Here is a 7,835-nt window from a genome sequence, read left to right as displayed (position 1 = left end):
TTGCTTTGATTACACTGGTCAACAACAAATTTATTGTTTAAGTTTTTTGAGCTGATTTAGGATCATTTTGGTGTGCTGAATCCAAAAATCACATTAATTTTGCTCAATCAGGTCAACTTTCTGAACTATGCTACATATTGGCTTTTTAACATTTTTGCTTACATTTATGGGCATTTTCACATCATATGATACAAAATTCTTTCATATTTCTTGCAATAAACGAGTTCTGAAGATTTTACTTTTGCCAATTTATGATTAATGGTTTTTTTAATATTACAGGTGAATGAAATGGCTTCGACTAGAAGATCTTGCAAAAATAAGCCTGACGTATTCTGCTACATCTGCGGTGAATACACCATTGTACCTAACAGGAATCAAGTCACAAGTTTCATAAAGTGTGCTTACCAATCTTATTTTGGTATTAATTATTATATTTTGTGAGAAGATCAAAATTTTCAAAATCAAATTAGCAAAAAAACCTGACCTGATTGAGAAAAACAGATGTCATCTTTGGATTTAGTGGTGCAAAATGGTCCTAATTCAGCTGAAAAAACCTAGACAACTTACAAAAAATGTTTTTTTGTAACCCTGTGTTATTACTTTCTTTTTGAGCGACACAGGCTCTGATCACTTCAGTTCTGTTTCACTTGTCATTAGTAATGTTGGGTCTCAGTCTGAGTAGAACTTAGTTTCACATTCATGTGAACTGTGAAAGGCAGTTGTTATTACTGCAACAGGCTTTAATTAATAAACTGTATTTTTTGCATTTTCTGTTTTAAAAACGCACCTTATAAAGCTGCATTTCAGTCATTTATTGTTTAATACTGGTATCATTTTGTGTTCTTAGATCCAGTTAAAGATTTTATCCTAATAATGCCTTCTTTTACACCTATAACTGTATCAAAGGGCACCATCTAGTGCTCTTAACTGTTAGTGTCACAAACATGTATTTAGCATTTACTGTTTAGTGTGTAAAACATATTTAAACAGCAAATGCACGAGTGAGCAAGTGTCCACTCATATGTGGATAAATGAGTTAAGATAAGACAGACAAAGACACAGATGACTAATATTTCCACTGTGTCAAATGTCACTGTGCAAACATTTCCTTCCCACAGAGGCTGAGACGTATTTACTGCTAATGCGTCCGTCAGTATCTGAATAAAGGCTTTTACGCAACTGACATTTGCAAGTTTCCTGTGTAGGGTCTTCAGATGCAATGTGTGATTGTTTTGGTTTTTTTCATGTGATCGTATCTGACTTTCAGCATGATCATAAAGATGTTTTTGGGCCATTCAGAGCTCAGTATTGTCTATACTGACATTAAAAAATATTCAGCTGTAGAAGAAGGATATTAACCCTTTCACGCATGAATTATGAGAACCTTTGTCAGTATTTTTTCTTGAGTGTTTTTATTCCTTGTTAGGCATGAAAAAAAAACATTGTAACTGAAATTTTTTATGACCCTATTTTTAATGGAGTTACAAAAATGTCCACTCAGCTGGACACCATGCATTTGACTTTTGAAGCAAAGAAACATGTATTTAAAATGCATTATCAGAAAGTGATATACTGTGTGAAAACCATGAAATAAAAACATTTTTAAAGCCACTAATGCCGTTTTATCACATTTTGGCATACTCTAATACTAGTTGTTACTCAATTCATGGAGATAATATGCAAAAAAAAAAAAAAAAAACTTTTTGATTAAGAAAACTGTTAATTACAGTCTAATAACAACTGAATTTGATTTACACTAAAACATATGAGTGCAGATCAGGTTTATCAAGAACAGCAAAGTCATTTTTTTTCCATTTTATTTATTTATTTAGACAAGGACAATGAAAAATATACATTAACCTCAAAAAGGACAGATGTAGTGTGCCAGGTTCTAGCACTAGTGCTAATTTCCACTTGTAGTCCCTGAACAGGCTGATGTTCTCATTAAAAAAACAGACATTAATAACAACTAAAACATTAAAAAACAGTAAAAAAAATGCATTTCTATAACTCCATCTATATAAAATATTCATTCACATCCAACCATTCACTCTAGGGATGTCCGATAATATCGGCCCACCGATATTATCGGCCCGATATTGGCATAAAAATGTAATATCGGTGAATATCGGTATCGGTTTTTTTGCCTATCATTAAAACCGATAAAATAATGCCTTGATTTCACTGGCATTTACCGACGCGTAAATGAAACATTGTTTGTAGCTGAAAGAAATGTGCAGTTTTCAAAATTGTACAGTAGAGTTGCCACACTGTAATAGACTCATGGAGAGAGGGAGAGAAAATAAATAAATATGGCATTTTTTCCACAACTTAACTCTTTCTCCACCAGTGACGAGATTTTCCGTCACTCCGTGTTTTCACTGTTATACTGGAGTTGAAGCTGTTGTGGATCATGTGAATTACTTTCCTTAGTCCAAAAACAAATAATTAAGCAGCTTTTTCGGAAAAATGAAGGACCGGGTTTAATGTTTTCGCACTGGAGTCTCCGTATCCCATGGCAACACATCCAGCGGCAGCCACTGAATGAGGAAATGCAGACTGTGCAGGAACCGCGCGCAGTTTCAAAAGCCTTAAAGATGATTATGGAGACAGAGTCTGACTATTCAATATATGATGGAGCTACAGAAGAACCATTTAGAGACAGGAACGGAGAAACAGAAGGTGAGGGAGACGGACACGGAACACAGGAAACACGGATCAGCTCAGGTCGAACACGAAGTGTGTGTGTGTGTGTGTGTGTGTGTGGGGGGGGGCACGGAGTGACATGAAGAAAATGACAGACAGGAGGAAGAGAAAAAAGACATTTCTAGAGGACATTCAAGGAGAAGACAGACACACAGACATGGGACAAGACAAAGGACAGCTAGTGTTCATCTGTTAGAGTGAGTTCAGATTCAGACTGAGGACACAGAACAGATTCAGCTGTAGAATGTCAGCAGGGGCACAGGTAAGACACTGTTTGATTTGGCTTTAGTAGGAAATAAATAAATACATATATTCATACATAGATAAATAACTAGATGTCCATATAATTATTTCCAGATCAAACACAGCAGCTGGTCCAACAGGAGGACCTGGTGCAGCCAAGGAAAGGCCAGAAATCTACAGTATTTAGTGCATTTGTTTCTTTTTTTCTTGAAAATGAGGAATATTGAAGTGTTTATATCAAAAAACTAAACTACTATGTGTTAGACTTATAACTGATGTATGTAAATGTGATAAGTTTAGAAGGAACCTGGTGCTTTAGAAGATGTTTGGTCTAAAGTTTGGGGTAGATTCCTCTAATATTTTGTGGAATGATGGAATATCTTAGAGCTGTTTGTTATTATTATTGTTGTTATTATTATTTTATTTTGTGATTTGGAATACAGTGTTACTGTTGGTAAATGAGAAAGAGTCAAAAATGTAAATAGGAAATCAATTTTATCTTGAAAATCAATATCTTTGGAAAAAAATGCCGTTTTCTCAGTTTTTTGCTCAAAATTCAGTTTTTTCCTGAAAATGACCAATATTCAAATGTTCATATCTCACGAACGAATGAAGATAGAATAAAATCGTTTCTTGTGTTTAAAAGTTGAAGTTCTGTTCTTTCTTTTGATGTATTCAGTGTTCACATACTCCTAACACAACATTTTCAGTCAGCCTCCAAAGATTAGTGAAAATGACCAAAAAGGCTGGCGCTGGCTACCAACTCACTGGAAAATGCTCTGGAGGGGAAAGAGTTAAGTTGAAGTATGTATTCTTTGCACAGACAGTGTTTACATTTTAAAAGCCTTGTTGCATTTGAGAATGCATCCAATGGGGCATCACAATAAAATTAGGCATGATGTGTTAATTCCATGACAGGAGATATGTGATGTTACCTAAAATTAGTTTAATATCCCACATATATCGGCAGTGATATCGGTAGATATCGGAATCGGAAATTAAGCGTTGGACAATATCGGCATATCGGTTTTTGGATGGTGCATAAGTGTCCACTGTGTTGGCTGATATGGAACTAAAACAACAAAACCCATGAATATACAAGAGAACAGCTGTAAAATAACTGTCCACTGGAGTGACCAGTATGCATGAAAGGGTTAAAAAGATGAAATATTAAAGATGATTAAAGCCCACCCTCATGTACTTTAACTTCAGTTGTGAATTTGCAAAAATGTGAATGTGTTGAAGTTTGATGCTTATTTACATAAAACCTGAGTTTAAGGTGTGTACATACTTTGGGGTTAATCACAATACAACAAAATATGAAAAAATCCAGAAACCATCATTGCTCAGACGCTGAAGATGAACTTTTAACAGCAAGAATAGGAAAAGGAACAGTCAGGGCCAGATTTAGATTTGGTGAGGCCCTAAGCTATATAAAGCCCTGAGGCCCCGCCCCCTTTTCAATGACACCAACTGGTCTCAGAATGCTTTAAAATACATATGCCTTTGAATTATATGAAAATTTGAAAAGAAGTTGACTTTAAATTTCATACATAATGGTCAATGGCAAAGATCGTGTTGTAAAATCAAACAAATTCTATTAGAGAATCTTCTAAGTTACAACTTAAAATATTTTCTTTCTTGATTTCACAAAAGCAAAATCATTGATTATATCGTCCAAAGATACTACACAACTTATGGCTTTCTGTGCACATAAAGCTGAGCACAGACAACTTTTCCTGGGACATAGTTGCTCTCAGTTCATTTTTTTATTCTCTTTATCTGTGAAAATGATCTTTCTCCTGAACTATTTGTTGCCATCAGATGTAGAAATAGTGGTAATTTTTTTTCCACATGAGGGAAAACTAAATGAATCTCGTCTTGAAAGATGATTTGATCCAGATCTTTGTGTTGAATTGTTTCTTTTCTGGGATGATTCTGTTTGACATAATCATGGAAGTGGTTCAGTTCACCCATGAAATTAAACCCAGTTATATCCACTAAAATTCTATGAATTAACTCTAGGCTACTGACACAAGGAACATTGATACTAAATATGACACGTCACCTATAATTCAACTATCTAGTCAATGCAATTAAAGATGATTCATTTGCAAAGTTAAAATTTTAAGATGACGTTGAGTTAAAAAAAAAAAAAAAAAAAATCTGGATTTTTTATTTGTGGCCCCTGCAGACGGTGAGGCCCTAAACTGTGGATTATTTAGCTTCTATCTAAATCCAGCACTGGGAACAGTTAAAGTTAAGAAATAAATCATTCATGTATTCAGAGATCCAGCAGGAATATTTTAATCATTTCAATGACATATATATATATATATATATATATATATATATATATATATCAGAATCAACATATTTTCAAAGCAGATGTCTTAATATGACTGAAGGGGATTTTTAATATGAACATGCATAATGTGGCCTGAAAACTGAAACTGACACCTGTGATACCACAAAGAAGCTTGATGTGGAGACCGTGGAAACAGCACAGATACATTCTAAGACTGGTGCATAAGTCTTGTGTATGTGGGAGCTGCTCATTAACGTTAGCTAACTCCATTCATTAGTAGCTGGGTGCAGTAGTGGTTCATTCAGTCCCTTTTAAAACTTTTCTAGAATAAATGCTGAAGCAAAAAAGGCAGTAAATTACAGGCAAAACAACAAATACACTGGTCTACAATTTTTTAGAAATGATTTGCTTCAGACATTAAATGTGCTAAATGTTACATATTTTAATAAGATTAATTGGAAAATAAATGACAAAAGTTGCTGATGTTTTCAAGGTATATGATTAAGTGTTATTACACATATATATTGGTTAATGTCCATTTATATAATAGTTTTAGAAATCTTCCACTAAATAGAACCTGTAAAGTGAATGTATTCTAATGTGCAGACAGTGTTTTGAAGTAGATCTTGTAGCTCTGAGACAAATATTCCTTTTGAGTCAAACCCATTCTCTCGTTAATTCTTGAATTTCACATTTTGACCCAAGGCTGTATCTTGGAAAGTTCAGCCAACCAGCATTTTTGACTTGACTTTTCTTTATCAGTGACTCTCATGTGGTAAAATTTCATTACTTTTATTCTGGAAGCATTTTCCTTGTAGACCAGTGATATTGACTGAAAAGCTGTAGTTTAGAGCAGTGATTCTCAACTAGTGGGTTGAGATCCAAAAGTGGGTCTCAAACCCATTTTCAGTGGGTCGTGGGCCTTTGTCTGGGTAAAAATAATGTTAACAAGTGGTGCCAGGCACAACAAACCCCACCCCTCACATGTATTGTAGCTTATTTTGGCATTGATCCAGCTGATGTCATCATGTCTATGCATGTGCTGATGTCAGTATAGACATAGACAGCATAGACTAATTTGGTCATTATAGGTAAATGGGAAGAAAAAAAAAGATTTTAAAAATTCATAAAAAAATTTAATTTTGACCTACTTTTCCCAATATGTAATGACATCTATTCTGGGACACTGGCAATCTATAAACCAAATTTGGTATGAATTCAACCACTAGTTTTGCTACTAGAGGGTTAAACAAACAAAGAAACAAACAAAAAACAAAGAAACAAAAAAAAAAAACCAATTCCCTTTGCTTCCCCTTGCGGAAATAAACCAATCTTGTGCTTTATTTTTTATGGAGCTGAGCCCTGTCCATTCACACTCCCCAACAGTAGGGGGCGGTAATGCACTGTAATGATAATTAACACTAGACATTTCACAGCATAAAAGAAGACCCAAAAGCTTGTATTCATTAGTTCCAGGGTGATACCACACTTTTATGATTTGATACGCTACCAATGAGTTTTTTGGCAAATATATTTGATACCCAATACCAATACCAATACTTGAAGGAATTTTTTTAAAATTAAAATGTTACACTTAAAAGACACATCACATGACAAATACTGTCCATTTAACAGCTTTAATGTGCATAACCTTTGGTGGCCATTTTTTTAAGCAATGAAATACATTTGGAAAAAACATAAATAATGAATAATTAACATAAATATTAATTAAAACCTTCAAGTAAGTTACCCTGTAAGATTCAGACATGACACAGGTGCTTTTGTATCACATTTATGACACTTTATTAGCGTAATCCATCCTCAAATAAGTAATGTGAATGATGTATTGTAAAAATTTGCCTTAGTATCAGTCAGAGAACAGACAAATTGTATTCATTAATACTTCAACATAATGCAAACCTTTGCAAAAAAAAAAATTATGTAATATTTCAAAATGTTATCTGATTAGTTGGAGATACTAAGGCAAAATTTTGACATACTTTATTATTATTTTGATTATTATTTTTGAGCTACACAATCTTAACCCTTTCATGCATACTGGTCACTCCAGTGGACAGTTATTCTCCAGCTGTTCTCTTGTATATTCATTGTTTTTGTTGTTTTAGTTTCATATCAGCCAACATATTGGACGCTTATGCATCATCCCATACACTACAATTAATAACATTACTGTAATTTTGCTGTTCTTGATAAACCTGATTTAACATGTTTGAGTGTAAATAAGTTTCTTGTTATTTTTATTAGACTGTAATTAACAAAAAAGCTTTCAGGTTTTTTTTTGCATATTATCTCCATGAAGTGAATAATGACTAGTATTAGAGTATGTTAAAATGTGAGAAAACATCAGATTAACAGCATTACAATGTTTTATTTCATAGTTTTCACACAGTATATCAGTAAATACATGCTTCTTTGCTTCAAAAATTAAATGCATGGTGTCCAGCTGAGTGGACATTTTTGCAACTCCATGAAAAATAGATTAACCCTTTCATGCATACTGGTCACTACAGTGGACAGTTCTTCTACTGCTGTTCTCTTGTATATTCATGGATTTTGT

This window comes from Sphaeramia orbicularis, chromosome 9, assembly GCF_902148855.1.
Source record: "Sphaeramia orbicularis chromosome 9, fSphaOr1.1, whole genome shotgun sequence".
NCBI classification, from domain to species: Eukaryota; Metazoa; Chordata; class Actinopteri; order Kurtiformes; family Apogonidae; genus Sphaeramia; species Sphaeramia orbicularis.
This window is presented reverse-complemented; position numbering follows the sequence as displayed.